Source organism: Diceros bicornis, chromosome 32 (assembly GCF_020826845.1).
Source record: "Diceros bicornis minor isolate mBicDic1 chromosome 32, mDicBic1.mat.cur, whole genome shotgun sequence".
In the NCBI taxonomy this organism is placed as follows: Eukaryota; Metazoa; Chordata; class Mammalia; order Perissodactyla; family Rhinocerotidae; genus Diceros; species Diceros bicornis.
The window spans coordinates 26,368,215-26,391,326 of NC_080771.1; the positions used below are offsets into that span (position 1 = coordinate 26,368,215).

Genomic DNA, 23,112 nt, shown 5'->3' on the forward strand with positions numbered 1-23,112 from the left:
ATATATAATAAATAGATAAACTCCTATGTGAAAATTATCAGTGTTTTTAGGTAAATAAAACAGTACTAAAAGAAGAATAACTGGTGGTGGATGAGAACTGCTTAGATAGAAGGATGTGCTTTTGAAAGGTGATAGAATGACAAGGAGCCTGATGTGATAATCTGGGGCAAGTGTGTTTCAGGCAGAGAACCCTAAGGACAAATACTTTTAAGTTGCCTAGTAATGTTGCATGTAAAATGATTGACCTGAAATTTAGGTGAGGTGAAGAGCGATAAGCAGGAGCAATGGCAAAAATAAAACCTAGGTCAGAAATTGTTCCAAGTATTGGAAAAGTAATGAATATTATTTTATGAATTTGACCATGTGAGTGACATTTACTATAGACCCCAATAGTATGCTGAAATTACATTTCCCTCTTTGGAGTTTCAGTAACACAATTTTATTTCCACTCAGTGGACAAAGGTCCTAATTTTCAAATAGATGCTCCCTTTTTATATCCTACCAATTTGTTGAAGGTTTTTATTATCTTAATTTCTAACTAAATATTCAAACTATTGGATTGGGAGAAAAGAACTAGACCTAATTTTAACATTTTAGTTTGGAATGGCTAGTATTTCAGTTCCTCATACCATCTAGATGTTTCATGAACAAAGAGATGGATTGACACAAACACTGGGTTTTGGTTTTCTCTCACCCACCAGTTGAGGTTAGGGAACCTTAACGTGATAAAAGATATTTTCTTATTCCAAGTGTGTTAGAGCCCTTGACGCTGAAGCCTGGTTAAAAGTTAGAGTCTGATATCCTCACTTTTCAAAATGAGGTTTTGTCACAGCTAAACATCAGCCAGGGGATTCACATGTATGACAATGGCAGCATATGACAGCTGCAGCAAATTACAGAGCCTCATTCTGACCTTAGTTTTTAATAAACACTAAAATAAACGAAGACAGCATTTTACTTTCAGGTATGAAAAAGAAATATCTAAGCAAGAATTCAGATAATGAATTATTGTTTTGGGCTGGACATTAATAGAAGCTGACACAAACAATGGCGTCAGCCAGGGGAGCATTCCAAAACTTTGTACAGTGTTCCTGATAGCCGGAGAAGAGAAGGAGAAATTGAACCCTCCAAATACGAAGAGATTTCATTATACATTTGACTTAAGAAGCACTGTAATTTTGACAATAGATGACACTTCATAGTTAGGTTCACAATGGTTAGATATTTATGAAGAAATGGAGGCAGATTAGCTCATTCCTCCTAGAACATGGATACATATTCTTCACAGGATGAATATACACTGTCTTAATACCCATTTCAGCAGAAAACTGAAATAAAACAAGTATTTATCTTCCATGAAAATGATGAAACCCAAAACATGTGAAGTGTAAAAAGAATCTTCAGAAAAATAATACATATAAAGAAAAGAAGACAATTATTAACAGGTAAAAGTGAGCTATTTACGTCTGTATTTTCCACCTCCTTGTTTGTGTTGCATACTATTAGCAGTACTTTTTTCATCTTATTAAAAAATGAATTAAGTGCCTGCCTCAATCAAATACTAACACATACAGATATGCGTGTCTTTATATACTGATGTATCAGTATGCTCTGGGGACTAAACAATTAAGTTATATTCAGACAAATAGATATTAAGGAAATATTTCACAGCATTTTACAGTGTTACTCGCAGCCAGAGAAATATTACATTTCTCAATTAGAGAATTATTATTAGGTTTTAAAAACAACCACAACAGCATTACCAAATCTAAAATAGTCAACATTAATTTTGTAATATCATGAAATATGCAGTAAATACTCCTATATCCCCAAATGTATCATTTTTTCCCTTTTAAATAGATTTTATGTTTTAGAGCAAAGCTGAGCAGAAAGTACAGAAAATTCCCATATACCCATGCCCCCACACAGGCACAGCCTCCTCCACTATCAACGTCCTGAACCAGAGTGGTGCTTTTTTACAGCTGATGTACCTATATTGACACATCATCACCCCAAGTCCATAGTTTACATTAGGGGTCATTTTTGGTGTTGTACATTTTATGGATTTGGACAAATGTATAATGATATGTATCCACCACTATAGTATCATACAGGATACTTTCACCACCCCCTAAAAATTCTCTGTGCTCCTCCTATTCATCCGTCCTTCCCAGCTAACCCCTGGTAACCACTGGTTATTTTACTCTCTCCATAGTATGGCCTTTTCCAGAATGTCATATAGTTGGAATCATACAGTATGTAGCCTTTTCAGATTGGCTTATCACTTAGTAATATGCATATAAGCTTCCTCTATGTCTTTTCATGGCTTGATAGCTCATTTCTTTTTTTTTTTTTTTGGTGAGGAGGATTGTCCCTGAGCTAACATCTGTGCTAGTCTTCCTCCATTTTGTATTGTGGGACGCTGCCACAGCCTGGCTTGAGGAGCAGGGTGTAGGTCTGCACCCGGGATCTGAACCTGTGTACCCCTGGCTGCTGAAGCAGAGCGCATGAACTTAACAACTGTGCCACCAGGCTGGCATCATATAGCTCACTTCTTTTTTGTTTTTGTTTTTTTTTGGGGTGAGGAGATTAGCCCTGAGTTAACATCTGATTAGCCCTGAGTTAACATCTGTTGCTAATCCTCCTCTTTTTCCGGAGGAAGATTGGCCCTGGGCTAACATCTGTGCCCATCTTCCTCTACGTTATATGTGGGATGCTTGCCACAGCATGGCTTGACAAGTGGTGCATAGGTCCGCGCCCGGGATCTGAACCTGTGAACCCTGAGTCACTGAAGAGGAACACATGAACTTAGCTATTACGCCACCAGGCCAGCCCCAGCTCATTTCTTTTTGACACTGAATTGTATTCCATTGTCTGGATGTACCAGTTTATTTTTCCATTCACCTGCTGAAGGGTATCTTTATTGCTTCCAAGTTTTGGCAATTATGAATAAAGCTGCTATAAGCATCCGCATACAGGTTTTTGTGTGGGCATAAATTTTCAACTCACTTGAGTAAATACCAAAGAGTATGATTGCTGGATTGTATGGTAAGAGTATGTTTAGTTTTTTAAGAAATTGACAAAATGCCTTCCAAAGTGGCTGTACCGTTTTGCATTTCCACAAAAAATGAATGAGAATTCCCATTGCTCCACATCCTCACCAGCATTTGGTGTTGTCAGCGTTTTGGATTTTGGCCATTTTAATAGATGTGTTAGTGGTATGTCATTATTGTTTTAATTTGCAATTCCGTGATGACATACGATGTTGAACATCTTTTTCTATGTTTATTTCCTATCTGTATATCTTCTTTGGTGAGGTGTCTGTTAAGGTTTTTTAACCAAGTTGTTCATTTTCTTATTGCTAAATTTTAAGAGTTTTTTTTGTATATTTTAAATAACAGTCCCTTATCAGATATTTCTTTTGCAAATATTTTCTCCCAGTCTGTGGCTTGTCTTCTCATTCTCTTCACATTGTCTTTAGTAGAGCAGAAAAATTTAATTTTAATGACGTCCAGCTTACCAATTATTTCTTTCACAGGTCATGCCTTTGGTGTTGTATCTAAAAAGTCACTGCCATACCCTAGGTCATCTAGATTTCCTCTTATGTTATCTCTAGAAGTTTTATAGTTTTGTATTTTACATTTAAGTCTATGATTCATTTTGAGTTAATTTTTGTGAAGAGTGTAAGGTCTGTGTCTAGATTGTATATATATTTTTTGCATGTGGATATCCAATTGTTCCAGAATCATTTGTTGAAAAGGCTATCTTTTCTCCTCTGTAGTGCCTTTGTTCCTTTGTCAAAGATCATTCAACTTTATTTATGTAGGTTTATTTCTGGGCTCTCTATTCTATTCCATTGATCTATTTGCCTGTTCTTTCACCAATACCACATCGTCCTGATTACTATAGATTTGTAGTAAGTCTTGAAGTTGGGTAGTGTCAGTCCTCCAACTGTGTTCTTCTCCTTCAATACTGTGTTGGCTATTCTGGGTCTTTTGCCTCCTTATATAAATTTTACAATCAATTTGTCAATATCCACAAAACAGCTTGCTGGGATTTTGATTGGGCCAAATGTGTCATTTTTTTAACTGTATCAAGATCCAAATAAGATTGGAGGGTTGTGAATTGTTTAAATATCTTTAAGTATCTTTTAATCTAAAATTCTGTCTCCATGTTGCCTTTCCATGCAACTTATTTATGGAAAGAACCAGTCATTTATTCTGTAGAGTTTTCCACAGTCTTGATTTTGAATAGTGTATCTTTCTGGTGATATTTAACATGTTCTTCTATTGTCAGTGTTTCCTATAAATTGGAGGTTAGATCTACAGATGTGATCAAATTCCAGTTAGAATTTTTGGGCAAAATCGCTTCATAGATGGCTTGCGTACTTCCATTACAAGGTGCCCAATCTGTCTCTCTCTCTGATGTTAGCAGCCACATGCAAAAGCGATATTCTAATTTACTATTCTCTCTTCAAATATTAGTTGGCATATTCCTAAAAAAAGAAGATCTCCTTTGTCAACTATTTGGTTACTCAAGAGTGTGGTTTGTGCAGAAAAAGCTTGATATTTTGTCTTTACTTACTATAATAAAGAGTTGGTGCCTTAACATTCTTCAAAGTTTAAGAGACGATGCATCACTAATTATGTAAATGTCTTTAATTTCATTAAAGGATATTATTAACTTTACTTGGCAATAAATTTTAGAATTCAAGTGAATTTTCTAGAATTTTTCCTAGAAAAATACAGTGTACAAAACTAAAACCAGAACAAAAAGGAAATATGAACGTGCAATAATGGTTAGAGACATTAAAAAGCTAAGTAAAAATTTTTGATGAAATGTCTTTGGGCCTACATAGCTTCACCGGTGAGTTTTTAAAATATTCAATGAAGGGCCGGCCCCGTGGCTTAGCGGTTAAGTGCGTGCGCTCGGCTACTGGCAGCCCGGGTTCGCATCCCGGTCGCGCACCGACGCACCGCTTCTCCGGCCATGCTGAGGCCACGTCCCACATACAGCAACTAGAAGGATGTGCAGCTATGACATACAACTATCTACTGGGGCTTTGGGGAGAAAAAATAAATAAATAAAATTATTAAAAAAAAAAAGAAAAAACAACAAAAAATATTCAATGAAGAAATATTGCAATTCCTATGCCAATTATTCCATTAAAAAGGAGGAAATGCTTCTCAAATCATTTCATGAGCCTAGCATATCCTTGATATCAAAACCTGAGAATAATATTATAAGAAAGGAAAAGTTTCGACAAATATATTTCATGAATACAAAATTCTAATTAAAATATTTATAAATCAAATCCAGGGATTATAAATAACACAATATATCATGAACGAGTGAGGGTTATTCTAGAAATGCAAAGTTGATTTAACATTCTTAAATCAATAAATACAATTCAAACATTAACAGAATAAATGAGAAACGTCAAATTCTCACCTCACTAGATGAATAACAATCAGTTGATAATTCCATACTCTTTATGTTTAGAACATTCAGCATACCATCAATGGAAGGAAACTTCCTTAATGTGGTAGAATCTACAAAATGTTAAATAATCATAAATATTCAAACACCAAATGCTTTCATTCTGACAAAGAGAGTAAAAAGAGGAGGTCTGCTATCATGCCCTTCAACATAGTAATGGAGAGCTCAACCAACTCAGTAATGCAGCCATTGACATAAACAGAATAAGAGAAAGGAAACCAGTCATGACTCATTGTAAACATAAAATATTTCAAAAATCTAAGCACAAAAAAATTAGAATACGCTGGTATCTATATACAAAATTAATAAACATAATTTTATTTGATATTTTGCAAATCTATAAAGAAGGTAAATAAACACTTTTCCTAAGTTCCTAGCATTTATTTAACAAAGTAGGAAACCTGAGTTTTTATTTGCAATTCAAAATCAGGCATTAGTATGTACTCTTTGTGTATCACAAATGATTTTATAATATTTTATTTACCAGACACAGGAACAAAATTTACCCATTCCTTCTAAGGATTACAATTAGATTTTATGTATACTAGAAAGGACCTGTCATAAATGGAGCTGGAAATGATGAAAATTAGTGCAATGTGGTGCATGGATAAAAGAGCAAATGACACTTTGTCTGTCTTCAAGAACATTGCTTGCTTCTGAAATTAAACCCAGCAGGTAGGAAGATTCTAAACAGACTTCAAATTGTTGAACATCTGCTCACCCTAGCACAATCTAAAACAAGAAATGCATAACATTTTATAATGCTAAAATTCATACAATTTAGTTAGCATCATTACACTATTAAATTTTTTTTGGAAGCATGTCACCAACAGAATCCAAAATGTTTTCGCTTTCAAGCTGAAAAGTGCTATTAAACTGACCCAAACAGCTCTTTCGTTATGTCAAAAATTGTTAAATATCTTTTGCTAATTTAGGTTTATGTCATTTTCCTAAAATTTCTGAAAATGAAGTGTAAAATTAATAAACCTTAGGGTCAATTATATTTAAATGAGATGGAAATTTAGATTTCAGCTTTTAGGTGAAGCTGCTTGATTTTCTTCTTTCATACCCGTGCTAGACAATAATGTGTTCTGGTTTGCTGCAGATAAGAAAGGGCTCAGTTCACTTAGGGTGACAAAAATACCCAAGAGTTTATTTTGCTTACTAATGCAATGGTTATTCGAAAGAAAATGGGTTGGTGCTTCCAGTCCTGATGTCATAACTCACAGCCATTCCAGAATTTGAATATTCCTCCTCTGTGCTCACCCATTCTGATTCACCTAGGTCTCAATATGTCCTTCTCGGATCTAAAAACAATTGACTCAGAGAGTTTAAAGGACACTGGGTGAGCCACTGCCACAGACAGCTCAAGAATTTTGTACTTCACAGCGGATTTCATTGCTTCAGCTCATCTTCTGTGCAGAAAAAGTCACGTCACCCTTCAGCTCTCAAGTTGGTCATCTTCCTAGCCACAGACAAAACATGTTGCACACTGTGTCACATTGTCAAAAAGACAAAAGTAGAGTGATGACTGGATCTGTGGTTGCCAAGGTTTAAGGGAAAGGAGGAGGGTGCGACAGTAAAGCGATAGCACAGGGAGTTTTTCTGGGGCGATAGAATTGTCTGCTTCCTGATCGTGATTGTAGTTAACGTGAATCTATGCATCTGTTAAAATTCATAGATGTGTACACCAAAAAAAGTCAATTTTACTGTATGACAATTAAAAAAAATACGAAAAATTATCCTAACAGAAAATTCAAAGTGTTGTCATTTGTAGAGGGGCTCTGTGGCTGACCCCAGATCCACACCCACACGATCCAGTTAAGTAAAAAGTTTTCCAAGCACAGGCTTTCATGCTACTATGTGTCTTAAACAGGATTATTTAAAAGCATGCTAAGGCAGTTAACCTCTGTTGATGCCTAAGGAGAAGAAAAAAGCTGCTTTTTAAAAAGCTTTTAAACAACATTTAAAGCAATAAACAGCCTTTGAAAAAACCTATTTTCTTTTCTTAAAACACACCCTCCCCGCACCACCACAAATGGTGCTTTTGCTGGTGCCTATATGAGATTACAAGGGAAAGCAGTACTTTCAAAATTCTTTGCTTTAATGTCAATTGATTTAAGATTGCCCTTCTCCTTCCCTTTGTCTAATCATCGTAACGTGGAGATCACATACTGTATCATTATTCAACTAGTGTTAGAACATAGAACAGTCCTGTCCTTGATTGCACAGCAATACAGAAAAGGGAGTTTAAGGTTCATGTGACTCCTTTTCGTCGCATTGTGTCCTTTATATTTCTGTCACTTCAAAATTTTTTCAAGAATGGAGAGTTATCAGATAATAGAAATGTGGAGATAAGCTGAAGCAGAATTGTGATTCTATAGTTTGTCCAAGAGAAACAAAAATCATAAGCTTATCAAATCCTAAGGGTTAAGTTTCTGAATAATTTATTTATAAAAAGAGAATTTGTATGACAAACGTGGCTACAAAACTTGAAGTAATTCAACAAGCTAAACCTCGTGGAACTTGTATCAGGGATTTCAGCAATGTGCTTTTGTACCCTAATTGTCCGCTTCACGCAGTCAAAGGAAAGTAATCAACTTTCTTACTCAGAAAATAGCTAAAGTGAAAAGAAATCTTTTTGTGTTTTTGTTTTTATGTAAATTTATCTCAGTGAAATGAATACCCAAGTTTCCTTTAGCTAAAATCATTGATTTCCTAGCTAGAAACATAGGTGTTTTTTCCTGGGTTTGCTGTGAATTCGTTCATTCAAGATGACTTGTTTCGGAACAAGAGCCAACCCAACTGTAATGAACTGTGCAGAACCACACGTGGACCAAGTTCTTCTTTGCTTGCACCTTTCATGGAGGTGTCAAGATGCTAGAACACAAATTGCCCAGTGCTTTTCCTTATACTAATTTCCTTTACGCTATGAACCCGAGAACTGAAAATTTAATGCAATGAGACTTAGTTCTAAATCCAAATGAGAGTATCATCACTCTGTGATTCCTTTGCTGAACTTTTCTGGGCAGTTCGTTAAAATATTTCTGTTGGCATATTGCATCACCCACCTCAGTATATTGCTTTCACACTTATTTAAAGTCACATTTAAGTTGCTACTTCTTCCAGACATAGTATTAAATGCTCTTCAGAAATAAAAAGTTAATGACATATGGTGTTCACAGAAAACATATTCATGTATTCATGTATGTATATGAAGGGGAGGAAGACTATATTCTACCCACTCTGGGTCCTTTCTGGCTGGGCTACAAATTAAATTGACATGAGACTGAATAGCAGGAGAAAATCAAACAAAGCTTTATAACATGTATACATGGGAGAAACCAGGAAAACTGAGTTTCTCAACAAATGGCGGAGTTTTTCACCTTAAATAGCATATTCAGGTAGACAAAGGGGGATGATTGGGGTGGGGGAGTTAGCTATGGGAGATTACCAGAAAGCACAGTAATCAAGAGTATGCAGATTTAAGTCCTTGCCTTCTGCACTGATAAGAGTTTCTAGATATAAGGTCATCCCCCCTTCTTCCTGGTACAGAGAGGGAGATACCTTTACAAATGGAGATTTCCCTTAAACAGAACTTTGATAAGAATGAGCTTAGCAAGGACCCTCCCAGTCTATTGCTTTTAGGCAGCTAGGGGGAAGGTCAAATGTCCTTCAGAGAAAATAATCAAAGTAAAGAGACATATTTTGAGGTGGCCAATTCTGATTTCCCACATATATATTACTGTATGATAATTTGTGACACAAATACATTCTTGACATCCATGAGACAAGGGACCTGCTAGGTAAAGTTAAAACAAAAGGGATTTGAAAATAAGTGAGATCTTCCTCAGAACTGATAATGAGAAATCAGAGTCAATTAGTGAAGAAAATTGATAAAATATATTAAATTATATTTAGAAAAGAGGTAACACAGAGAAGAGTTATAAAACCAAGTAGATCAGCATGGAAACTGGCTTGTTCATCAAATGCCTGATTTTTCTTAGATGCAATGTGATTTTGCCTGAATTAATGTATTTGAGTCATAATTTTTTCTCAGTAAAATTAGATAATGATAACTCTTCTTAAATTTGCTGTGAAAATGAAACAAAACAATATCTACATTTTAAAAAGTTCCAGCATAGTTCCTGTCACATAATAAGCACACAGTATTCCTTCTCCTTGTTTTTTGTTATTTAAAACCATGTTTCTCAAACTTTTTAAACCCACAGAACCTTTTATTTTCTAGTGAACTCTCACCTGGAATCCAACACATAACAGATGAAATCAGAGCTTTTTGGGTTGAAGAGGAATTGAAGTCCTGGATTTGGAGTCCTGGAGTCTTCTTTTGTCTGCTTCCCTTCCTCCCACCTCACTTGCACCCTCTCTCCAACTTCCCAACTCTCTCCTCTACCCCCGACCTCACCACACAGAAGTTCTGCCTCAGTACTCTAGAACTGCATCCAAGAAACACAATTTGAAAACACCAACACCAGAGTTTAGAAAGACAGTATTCTCAGATTTAATAACCACAAGTGTCTTAAGTACAATAATATTCACCACAAACTTATTGGACACAATCACGTTGGTTAAAGAGGAAAATCATAAGAATAAATACTCATGTGAACCTAATGTTTTATGTTCGTTCAAAAACATAGGCATGTGCATTATTTATTTGTAAATCTTTTCACATAGAACAATTCTTTTTTTAAAGGGCAGTGTCCATTTAATTGTAGTTCTTAGGAAAAATATGCCTGTACTTCTATTATCTATGATATTTAGTCTGACTTTTTTAAAAAAGTGTGCCATTCAGTAGTGTTAAGTATATGCACATTGTTGTGAAGCAGATCTCCAGAACCTTTGCATCTTGCAAATCTGAAAACTCTATTCCTGTTAAACAAAAAATCCAACCTCCTCCCTCCCTTGATGGCTTTTTAAAAGTAAAGTAAGACATTAAAGGGACTTGTGTAGCCATCTAAGAGCAAAATCTTTCTATTTATGTTCCTAAACTTGTCAGACTGTCATTCATATCTTATTCAAAAGCATTTTTACATTATGTTTCTTTATTGAGTCTTTACAAAGCATTCAAATTACTTTTCTTGGAAAAAACAGGTGTCATTTCTCCCTCATAATTCATTGCTTTTTCATAATTTTATTAGAATTTGATTATGTTTCATAGATATACCAAGCACAATTAGCTTAAGACATAAGAAACATCCCTATACACTCTTAGTAAACACTTACCTGATTGGAAAAGCAGTGACAAACGCTCTGGCAAATGGTCTACAAGCCACGAGCTGTAGCACATTATGAACATCGGCCAGTACGATTAACAAAGAGAATGAAATGTATTGATTAATACAACATGTTTGTCAAATGGAGATCACTGACAATGAAAAAATGCATTGCCATTTATCTATCTACCTACCTATCTATCTATCTATCTATCTATCTATCTATCTATCTATCTATCTATCTATGATCCATCCATCCATCTATCCACCCATCTATGTAGCTAGCTAATCTATAGGAATATCAACATCTATATCAATTTGAAAATACAAAAAGTTGGTAGCTATGAAAATGATTGCTGCTATTGACTGCACACTTTGAAAATGGTTATATATAGTTAGCAATATTATATAGATCAAATACTTTAAATTTAATACTTGCTATTACACTGAAGACATCAACTGGAGAAGGCAAGCTAATAAATCCATAGTGTGTAACTGTAAGCAACATAGCTCGCTTTCTTTAACTAAGATATAAGAAGTGTCCCTTTATATTTCTTTCTTAAATTTTGAATAAATTCCCTTTACTCTCAGCCTAAAGTATGGGGAGGATAAGTATGTTGAACTCTGAAATGGAAAGAGTGAAGGAGGCAAAGTATTTTTCAATTTAGGAGAGAGAATATAACCGAGGATTACAAATCCTGGGTGTATCTAGACTTCTAGACAGAGATTTGGGGGTTCCTATAGTCTGAAGACTGAATTGGCAGTTATGAAATGTTTCAGAGCTCCACAATAGTTGTGAAATTGCTACAGAACTTATCAATATACTGCTAATAGACAGCAGCTCATGTCTCCCCTCTTGGAATGTTAATGAAAAGTTCTCATCTCATTCTTTCATGCCTGTATTCTTCATTCACATTGGTTTGTAATTAGGTATAACTCAGTTGAAAATCTCCATCACCTGCTGCTTTTGAGGAGCTGGGAACTGATCCAAATCTTTGATTTTTGCCATTTTCTTTTTCCACTTGCTTTCTAGCCTCTCTCTTTAATCCTTAGAATGCTGTCTATCATAACCTGTCAAACTCCATCTTTAAAATACAAAAGTCCAGGACAGACATTATAAATTTGGTTTTGTTTTCTTTCTATCAATTTTTAATCATGCCTGTTTGACTTTTAATGATGATAGATACTCTATGTATGGGATCAATGGCTTTACCTCACATTCTGTGAAAGCAGCTTTCTCATACTACTTGGTTCTAGGTTATTTTTTTCTCCAAAATCCTATTTGTTTTTTGAAGTGTTCAATTGCCTCTTCACTTGCATATGTGAGGAAATTGAGAATGTCAACTTTTATATCATTTTCTTTCAGGTTCTTCCTGAGGTGAGTTACTTTGACTCGCTCATTCAAAGTTATAGCACAGAAGCAATGTCTTGGAATTCTTGGAAGGAAGTAAATCATCGAGTACCACCAATTACTCTGCCATCTTTAAAAATGTGTTTGGTGTTTCAGGTAAAAAGCAAGCTGTGTAACACACAATTTTGGCATCTCATCAGTGGATGGCAGAATATATTTTGTAATCTTATCTACGCAAAAAGGATCTTCTTTTCTGGATTCTGGTTCAATAAACTGCTAAACAGGTGAAATTCACACTCTCACACTTTTCCAGGCTTGCCTCTTCAAACAGCCATATTGTGCTGATAGCAAGTAGTTTCTGGTTTCTACATAAATCATTGTTTAGCTCATGAGTCTGCAATGTGGTCAGGGCTCAATGAAGAATTCTTGTCTCTCCTCCATGTGACGTCAGCTAGAATGGCTTGAGTGGGAGCAGACTCCACTTTTAGGATGGCTCACTCACATGGCTCACAAGTTGGCACCTTTGTTCCCTAACATGTGGCCCTCTCCACATAAGCCTTTGCAAAGGCTGCTCCAGCTTCCTTACAGCATTGTGTCTGGGGTCCAAGAGTGAGTGTCCAAAGAAACAAGAAGTGGAACCAACCAGTTTCCTAAGATCGGGGCGAGAAACTGGCACATCACCTTTCTACCTTATTCTCTTGGTAAAATACAGAACCCAGATTCAAGGGGAAGGCACTTGGAGCACACCTCTTGGTGAGAGAGCTGTCAAAGGAATTTGAGGCCATGTTTTACAACTACCACGTCATTTATTTAAAAATTTTTTTGAATTTGAATTATGATTCCTCCTTGACCTATGGGTTAGTTAAACAGAAATTTCTTACTTTAAAATACAAAGGAGTTTTCTAGTTATATTTTTGTGACTAAATTCAAGGCTAATTACTCTATGGTACAAGATTATTTACTACATATTAACTCAGAATGTTTAGGACTTGTTTTATATTTCAGGATATGATTGTTTTTTAATGGTTCTTTTGGGAAATGGGGAAAAAATTAGATATATTCTAAAGTTTTTGGGCATAGTATTCAGTATACGAGTTAGGTCAACAAATTTTTTAATTATTGTTCAAATCATCTATATCATTACCAATTTTTATTTGCTTTTTAAATCAGATACTAGGATCAATTAAAATGTCACATAATGATGGATTTTCTGTTTGTCCTTTCGATTGTATCAATTATTTTGCAATTTATATTTTACTTTATATATTATTTACATATGGATTTAGAATTATTACATGTTTCTTGTGGACTAAAACTTTTACCAACATGAAGTGTTCCTCTTTACCTTAAGTTATGCAAAAACATTTTCCAGCTTCCGTTTAGTGTATTTATGATATAAAATTTTCTACCCTTTTATGTTCGGTGTCCTTATCTTTAAAGTGTGTCTCTTTTAAACAGCATATAGCTGAGATTTGTTATCTCATTCATTCTGACCATCCATATACATAATGTTAGTATTAACATTTAAATTTTTAAGTTTAAATTACTTTTTGTTTTTCTTTCCTGTTCTTTGTTTCTTTTTCTCTCCTTTCATACCATAAGTTAAAATGTATACTTTCTTATGCCTTTTCTCCTCTCTGATTTTGTAAGTTACACATTCCTTGAAAATTGTTTCAGTAATTTCCCTAGAGATGCATAGATTCATGCCACATGCACAGCTAACTTAAAGTTAAAATATACTAAAATAGTTCCTTAGTTCCCAGAGAAAACGAGATTCTTAGAGTATGTTAACTCAATTTGTTATTGTTCTCAGGCATTTTAATTCTCTGTATTATGTATTTTAAACTTCACAATGCCTTGTTATTATTGTCTTATACAGTCAACATTCATTTAGATTCACCCAATATTTTACATTTTCACAGAGTAGAATACTTTATTAGCATTTATTTTTTTATATCACTTTGAAGATTTCATTCCATGTCTCCTTGCTTCCATAAATTCTGTTGGGAAGTCTGTTGTCAGACTTATTCTTGGTTCTTTGAAGTTACTGTGTGTTATTTCCTCTGAATACTTAAAAGTTTTTTCTTTTTAGTTGGTTTTCAAAAAACTCAAAAAAGTTTTCAAAAATATGGTCTGCCTGTAATTATTTATTTAACCCTTCCTTTTTTCTCCTTGTACTTGTGGATTGATGTCTTTTGTAAGTTTTGGAAAATTCTCAGCCAATCTTTTTTTCTGTCCTTTTCTCTCTATTCTCACCTTCAGTTCTCCAATGACATGAAACGCTTTTCATCCCATAAGTAACTTATACCCTACTTTAAAATTTTTCTCTCTGTTATTTAGTTTGGCCATTTTATTCTTTCCTGTGTTACAGGTAACTGATTTTCTTTTTAGTTATGTATAATCTGCTATTGAACACATTTGTTGTTTTTAGTTTCAATGATTGATATTTTCCCTTTATATTCATTCTATTTTTACTTTTTTGTAGTTTACTGTTCTATGCCAAAGTTCTTGCTCTGACTTTTATCTCCTTAAACATATTATGCAGAGTTATTTTATAACTCTATTACCTGAATCTTGTGTGGGTTTATTTGTATTCTCTATTTCCTTTATTTTGTTATTTAATATCTTCTGCTAGTAGTGGCTTTTAAAAATTCAGTGTTGTATATTGTGAATAAGAAAATATCAAAATAATTTGCACTGTAGAAGGATGTACTCTTTCTTCAGAGAGGTTTTAAGTTTGTTTTGTATGGAGGGTAGGGTCACTAGCAATCATTGGTCGTGTGAAGGCTGGTGTATCTCCAGCTTATCCTTGTCTTAGGGCATGGTCCTTTTGGTTTCCAAATCATAGCCTTTGTGGTTTACCAAGACTCTTGCTACTTGGAAGCTCCTTAATTCCATTTTTTTACTCCTGAAAGTGTAAATCTGTCAAAAGCCTTGCTGATCTTTTCAGCCTCTCAGCTACTTCTAAAATCAGCATCAATTTCTATGATACATATGGCCCTTAATGCTGGATTCATCTCACCGAGTTTCTTATACTAGACTTGCACTCTTTAATTTTTTATTGCCTCGTTAATTCTTTGATGCTTTCACACATAAATTTGTAATCCTTTTCTTTCAGTTTTTCTAGTTGTTCTCAATTAGAAGGTTGTTCTTGGGTTTAAGGGTGGCCATTATGAACACCAGACTGCTAATCTCTTCTTTATGTATAGCAGAAATTCTACAAAATTACTTACCTGATAATTACTGTAATTTTATAAACATGTAATTTTATGTTTAAATTCTTATAGTTAAAGCTGTGAGATCTGGGTACTCTGAGGCCCATGAAAGTTTTCATCAACCCATCTACCCACCACTGTTATTCAAACTTCTGACTTTGTTTTATGACTGTGCTTAAAATTGAATGACTTTTTAAAAATTATTAAAACTTGGAGCTGAAGAAAACTTTGAACATCAGTTAGTCTCTCCATTTTATAGATGTGGTAACTGCAATTCAGAGCAGTGGCACCAGCAAGAGCATCAGTTATGCTTGAATGCACAATACAGGATTATATCTATCTATAGTCTACATAGCAAATGTTTAGGTAAGGAACCATGCTTGCACTGTATGCTTATATCATTGAGTATGAGTGTGTGTTTCAAGGACACTTTAGTTCTGAGGAGGGTTCTATCACCAGTGTCTGACAAATGTCCCTGATAAATGTTCCACAATTTATCTGCACATGAATTACAGATCCTCGCCATGCAAAAGGAAATTGTTCCCCTTGTTAGAGAAAAACTTATTGGGTTAACAATTGCATGTAGTTGGGAGACCAACACGAAGAGATGAGGTCAAAGTAATTTTACTATTTGCCTGTGACAAGAGCCAGATCAAATGAACAGTGAGAAGATATTACTCGGTAGTCTAATATTTTATATTTAATACCTTAACACATCTAATTCAGGTCCACATAAAGAACTTTAAAATAAAAATCTCTGAAAAATTATGTCACTTCAGACACAGAATAGAAGATAAAGATAGGTGAAATTATTGTTACAGATAATACAACATTTACACACCATATCAAGAGAAATTATTTTTGAAACAAAGTCCTAGTTCTAGACTCCTGACATTTTATTATCATATTCCAATGTAACAGAAATATAATATATTTTCCTCTTTTCTACATTTTACTATCATATGCTATCTGCCGAATTTTATAAAGTTCTATAGCATTTTATATCAAGTTTATCAGTTTTTTGGTATATTTATGCACTACTAAAATATTTGCCATTTTTATTTCAAAATAGCTTTATTTTGAGATAGGAAACAAATTTTTCTTTATATTTAGCCAGACTAATTCACATTTTAAACTACTCTGAATGAGATATAGTAATTCTAATTCAATTTAATGTTTCAGTATCAAGCATTGTACTTTTTTTTGTTTACTGTATCTTGATTATTAAACATAAGTTGATTTGAAGGAAAATATTAAAGCGAAAAGACTGAGAAACATATGCCCCATAAGAATTTCTATTTTTAAAGAACAGGTTTTCAGATAAACATAGGCAGTTGGTTTATAAGCATTAAACTGATTTCATTACCCCTTGAATCAACAAAAAATGATACTAGTTTTTGAAAATAAGAGAAACGTTATCTCATGTAATGTGATTTCAATATTATGTCTAGCTTTTTTCTCTATTACTAATATGTGTTGCTTGCAATTCACCAGCTATTATATAATGCCATATAAATTTAATATGCCCTGAAGGGAATTTGCTCTAGGGACACATTAAGAAGGCTAAATATGATTTTGAAAGCTATAAACTATGCTTTCCAATTTAGTGTTATTCAATCAGACCTAATTTATATTTTCTGTGTATGCTAGAAACCGAATAGTCAGAGTTTGCCTGGTTGATGTCCAAGGCAAAGACGAACTTCTAGCAAATTCTCTAATGGATGTTTAATTGATACTTCTATTGATAAAAGACTGACAATGTTTCCTAGTATCCCTCAGGAAAAAGAAATGTTTCTAATAGTCATAAGTGTGTTTTCAAAAATCGTGTTGTTATTTTGGATCAGTGACTTTATCTCAGCCAACGTCGTCTTCTTTCATTGACAGCGTGTCTCAATATACGTTTATGCCTGTGTTGATAATAAAAGTTTCACTGTAAGTCTGATTCAGTATCCAATTGTTCTCCCAACTCTGGCTAAGAGCCAGGAATCAGTCTTAAACATGTGCACCGTACCCCTAAGTGCTACTATTAACACCACTACCAACAAGTGCAGTACACGTTCACCGACATACCCCAGCCGTGTTATTGTGATGATGAACAGAAATACAAAATGCTTCCGCTGAAGGAAAGCACTTTAGAGAACTCCAGGGTTAAAAATATATCTCATGAACCTTGGTATATTTAGGGAAGCCATATAGTGTAGCCTTGGCTGTGAAGACAGAAATGTTTACATTTGCAAGTTACTATCTTTGTAATAGCTACTACCTGTGTGATTTCTCAAACAGCATTATTGAGCTATAATTTACATATCATAAATTTTACCCATCCTATGTATAAAATCATTTAAAATAAATTTATGGGGTTTTGCAAATAACAACATAATCTCATTTCCATCTCCCCAAAAAGATTTCTCATCCCCATTTGGAGTCAATCTCAGTTCCCACTCCCAGCCCCAGGCAAACAAGAATCTGCTTTCTGTCTCTGTAGATTTTCCTTTTCTAGACATTTCCTATAAATGGAAACATTTCCTGTAAATAGAAACATATGATGTATGGTCTTTGGTGTCTGGCTTTTTTCCCTTAGCATAATACTTCTGAGGTTCATCTATGTTTTGCATGTAACAACAAGTAGTTCATTCATTTTTATTGCTAAGTAGTATTCCACTACATGGATATAGTACATTTTATTTATCCATCCACCAGTAGATGGATATTTTGATTGTTTTCACTCTTTGACTATTATTAATAATTCTACTGAAAATACTCATTCACAAGTCTCTGTGTGGACACATGTTTTCATTTATCTTGAGTAGATACCTAGAAGTAGAATTGATGGGTTATATGGAAAATTTAAGTTTAGATTTTTAAGAAACAATCAAACTGTTTTTAAAAGTGGCAACACTATTTTAATTCCCACCAGAAATATGTGAGTATTCTACTTTCTCTGCATTCTTTCTAAAATTTGTTATTCTTTGCTTTTAGGAAGCAAGTGAGGAAGGTTGGCCCTGAGCTAACATCTGTGCCAATCTTCCTCTATTTCACATGTGGGATGCCTCCACAGCATGGCTTGATGAGAGGTGTGTAGGTCTGTGCCTGAGATCTGAACCCACGAACCCTGGGCAGCCAAAGCAGAGCGCACAAACCTGACCACTACACCACTGGGCCAGCCCCTAAAAAATATACTTTAATTATAGCCATTCTCGTAGGTGTGAAGTGATATCACATTGTGGTATTAATTTACCTTTCCCTAAGGACTAATGATATTGACTATATTTTATGTGCTTATTAACCATTCATTCATCTTTTTTTTGTAAAACATCAATTCAACACTTTTGTTCATTTTTCATTAGGTTGCTTCCTTATTTCTTAGTTTTAAGAATTCTTTATAGTTTTTGATACAAGTCCTTTATGAGATATTTGATTTGTAAATAATTTCTACTAGTCTAATGCTTGTTTTTTAATTTTCTTAATGGTGTCTTTTAAAACACAAATTTTTAAAATTTTGATAAAGTCCAATTTTTCATTTATGGATAGTGTTTTTGGTGTTGCATCTAAGAAAGTTTTGCATAACCCAGATTATAGATATTTCCTCCTATGTATTATTTAAAAATTTTTGTACTTTTAGCTCTTTGATTTAGGCTGTGATACACTTTGAGATCATTTATCATGTGGCCCCCTCCATCTTCAAAGCCAGAAACTGAGAACTACTCTCAAGTTGAATCCTTCCTCATGTTTTGAATCTCTTTCTTCACGAAGAGCCTTGTCTATTTTTAGGACTCATCTGAATAGGTCAGGCCCAGGGAGGATCATCTCCCTTTTAAAAGTCAATTGTGCGGGGGCTGGCCCAGTGGCGCAAGCGGTTAAGTGTGCGCTCTCTGCTGTGTTGGCCCGGGGCTCGCCGGTTGGGATCCTGGGCGCGCACTGACGCACTGCTTGTCAAGCCATGCTGTGGCGGCGTCCCACATAAAGTGGAGGAAGATGGGCATGGATGTTAGCCCAGGGCCAGTCTTCCTCAGCAAAAAGAGGAAGATTGGCAGATGTTAGCTCAGGGCCGATCTTACAAAAAAAAAAAAAAAGTCAACTGTGCCATATAACACAACCTAATAATAGGAATCATGTTCTGTCATGTTCTCTAGTACCTTCCACACTCAACAGGAGAGGGTCATACAAGGGTATGGATCGTAGGGAATAATTGTAGAATTCTGCCTGCTGCTACTACTGACGTGTCTATTAAGGCATAACACATTGAGAGAAAAGCATGTATTGATTACAGTTTCACTCACTGTTCCCAAAGAGAGTTTGAAAAGTTATATCAAGGGTAACAACACAAATACAAAATTACCTCACCTTCGGTTTGTGTATTAAAATGTTCTAAAACTATGATTTTGTGTTAAAATGTTTTTAAGCATATAAAATTTCAAACCTAATTCTAAAATATGATTGCTCAAACTAAAACAGTTACAATCATTATTCAGTGTTTGACAACGTATGTTTCAAATCTTACAATTTATTAAATATGTTTTTATTTATAATATTTACTCTCATTTTCCATTAGCTAACACATAAGATAAAGAGGAACACAATGAAGTGACAGAAAAAATATTTTCACAATAAATAAGAATCAGTGTGATTGCCTTCAAAAGTAATGTGCAGTTTGGACTGGTCTTTTTCAAATTCAAGTGCATGATAAATTGCATTGATTGCATTTTCACGAAGACACCTGTGCTCAGAATTTTGGCCTCACAGGAGCTATAAAATGCTGTACTTGAATGGCTTTGAAGAAAAATAAAATACAATTATTTGGAAACTGATATGTTGAGGCGCCTAGAATCTATTTGGTTTTAAAGGCCTTAACCCACTCTAATTCTTCGTTAAGGAAAATCAATCATAGGATGAGAACATGAATTAGATATCCCTAAATGTCATAACATTTGTATATTGGATTTTATTTTTACTTCATTAAGAAATCAAATAGGAGTGTAATTAAAGTAAATGGTAGCATTTGATAGAGAGACTGTTCATGGTTTTTCCCAACTTTAAACACCACTGAAAATTCTAGGTTGTGAAGGATAAGCCAAGTGAACTGTATGCATGATTGATTAGAAACTTATTCACTTATTTTTTTTGCAAGGAAGGATTTGCCCTGAGCTAACATCTGTTTCCAATCTTCCTCTTCTTTTTTCCTTCCCCCCAAAACCCCAGTGCATGGTTGTATATCCTAGTTGTAAGTCCTTCTAGTTCTGTGTGAGCCACTGTCACAGCACAGCAACTGACAGACGAGTGGTGTGGTTCTGCACCTGGAAAGCCAAACTGGACCGTGGAAGAGTGAGAGTGCCAAACCTTAACCACCAGACCATCGGGGCTGGCTTGAAACTTATCCACTTTTAAATCACAGGGAAATCTACTTTTATTTAGTTTGAAATGTGTTACACAACTCTGTTTGAAATTGGATGCCCTAAACTTTCCCTTGAATTTTGAAAGGGGATGAGAATGAATGAGGAAGCAAAGTCTTGAAAAGGCCCCTAGCAATATTATTTAACTTTATAGACTTATTTAGAGTAGATGATTCTGGAAATTATGTTTTTATAACTTCTATGATAACAAGTTAATCTCCTTCTTCAAAGCCGTGATTCAGTAAAAATTATTTGAATGCCTACTGTGTGCCAGGTGCTGGGAAAATTCTGAGCAAACAGAAACAGAGGATTTGATTCTTGCCCTCATCGAGTAGGTTGGAAAACAAGACAAGCAAAGTAATATTTACAATATATTTTGATAAATGCTGTCTGGTCTGAGAAGAGTGGTTGAGGGACAAAGCAACACAGGATCTTTTAAGTCATGCTAAATCACCCACAAATTATCAGGGTTCAACTTCATTTTTCCCTCTCCCATATCAGTTTTTGGTTTACTTACATAACTACAGTTTTTCTTATAAGTATTCCTGTATTTTATAAGCATGGACACAAATATCTCTCCCTGAAGTCCATAGCAATTTTTTTTTTGTTAGGAAGATCAGCCCTGAACTAACATCCGATGCCAATCCTCCTCTTTTTTTGCTGAGGAACATCTGCCCTGAGCCAACATCCGTGCCTATCCTCCTCTACTTTATATGGGACACCACCACAGCATGGCTTGACAAGCGGTGTGTTGGTGCACGCCCGGGACCTGAGCCCGTGAACTGCAGGCCGCCGAAGTGGAGTGCGAGCGCTTAACTGCTGCACCACGGGGCTGGCCCCCATAATAATTTTTATTTAGGTCGGTATTCTAATGCCAAGAAACAGTAGAAGAACTGAGATATCCTTGAATCTCAACATTTCCTGTTTTCACTCAGCATTGAACCCAGTATCAAATGCACAGCATTCAAATAATCTATATTTGTATGTTTGGTGTGAGGTGGATTGGTGTGGTGTGTGGTATATTGTGATGGTAAGTGTGGGATGGTGTGGGATGTGGTGTGTTGGAAGTGGCATAGTGTGTTGTGTGGTTGGTGTAATGTGGTGTGTTGGGGATAGTAGATGTGGGATGTGGGGTGTGTAGTGGAGTGTAGTATAGCATGTGTTGTGCTCTCTGGCGCAGTTGTGTATGTTAGGATGATGGGGTGGTGTGTTTGTGTGTGTGTGTGTTCTGTGGGATGTGTTCAGGGTGGGCTATAATACAGTAGGAGTTGTAGATGTGGTGTGTAGATGGTGTGTTCTGAGACGTGGCGTGTCATATACAATGTGGTGTATTGGAGATGGTAGGTCTGGGGAGTGTGGGGTGTGGTATAATACACATTTTATGCTACCTTTTTGAAGTTCTGTATTCCTGAAGTCCCACAAATATTGAAGGAAATATAAGTTCCCCCAAATTATCAAGGAACCCAGTTACACTCATGTAGTGTTTACTGTGTGGACTTGCTAACTTGCAATATATCTTTCCTGTGATCAGTGCAACAGCACATACATGTGAAATACCTGGGGGCCAGGTATTCCTAAGATGAATAGGACAAATTGAGTGAGCATCCTTCAGGAGCTCCGGTCGGGGAAGAATATAAATATGCCACCAATGTGTAATGTTTATTATCTTGACAGCAAGCACGAGGTTTCCATTGAGGGAAGGGAGAATTTTAAGGGAAGTATCCTGATAGACAACTTGAACTAGGAGGTGAAACCACTAGGGCATGAGTGTCCCCAACATCCAATTACCATCGAGAGCTACTTAGTATGAAAAATCAGATGACTTTTTGATTCTTTAATCTTTTTATTTCTAACTGGAAATGGGGGAAAAATATAAATGAGAGAAAACACATGGAGAAAAGAGATCCACTGAGATTATGTTATGTGATGGCTGGCAGCGGGGTGAGATGAAGGGAAGCTAGCAAACACTTTAAGAGATTCTTCATGTTTAAAATCAAATCATGTACATTCCTATCATGTAAACACACCTTCATCTCCATCTTGAAAACGCTGCCTGTCTCTTTGAGTGTAGTAGCCTCAGAATGATGTGTGAAGAGGGACTTGCAGAGGGGGATGTGAAAGGAGATAGAATCCAGAAAATCTCAATGGAGACTTCAGGCAGACAGGACCCAAGAATGAAGCTCTTGATGTCTGTGCAGACATTGGAGAAGGTTCTCTACTACCCCAAGATGTAGTTTCAGGGACTACACAAAACTTGTATAATTTTCTCACATAGTAAGACAGGCAGGATATAGGACAAGAGAGAGCTAAAACTCACCTTCTTTTCTTTCACATAAAGTCATTGCTCCAACATGACTCTTCTACTCACCACTGCCTGGATATGTCTCCCCTTCCCCTATCACCTCTCCTCTCCCCCTGCTATA

At 35.3% G+C, this 23,112-nt stretch overlaps 1 long non-coding RNA gene across 7 annotated transcripts in view; it reads left to right on the forward strand.

Moving 5' to 3' along the window:
* The window catches only part of LOC131396219 (uncharacterized), a 122,626-nt gene that overhangs the window by 62,837 nt on the left and 36,677 nt on the right, over positions 1-23,112 (forward strand). For 2 of the 7 annotated variants that reach the window (XR_009216449.1, XR_009216445.1), the window contains exon 1: positions 626-1,445. The exons of 2 other annotated variants lie outside the window; for them this stretch is intronic. This is a non-coding gene — a long non-coding RNA (uncharacterized LOC131396219). Of the gene's footprint in view, positions 1-624; positions 1,446-15,182; positions 15,666-23,112 lie in introns of those variants that run through there. 3 more of the 7 variants (XR_009216447.1, XR_009216450.1, XR_009216451.1) reach the window with 3 other exon arrangements.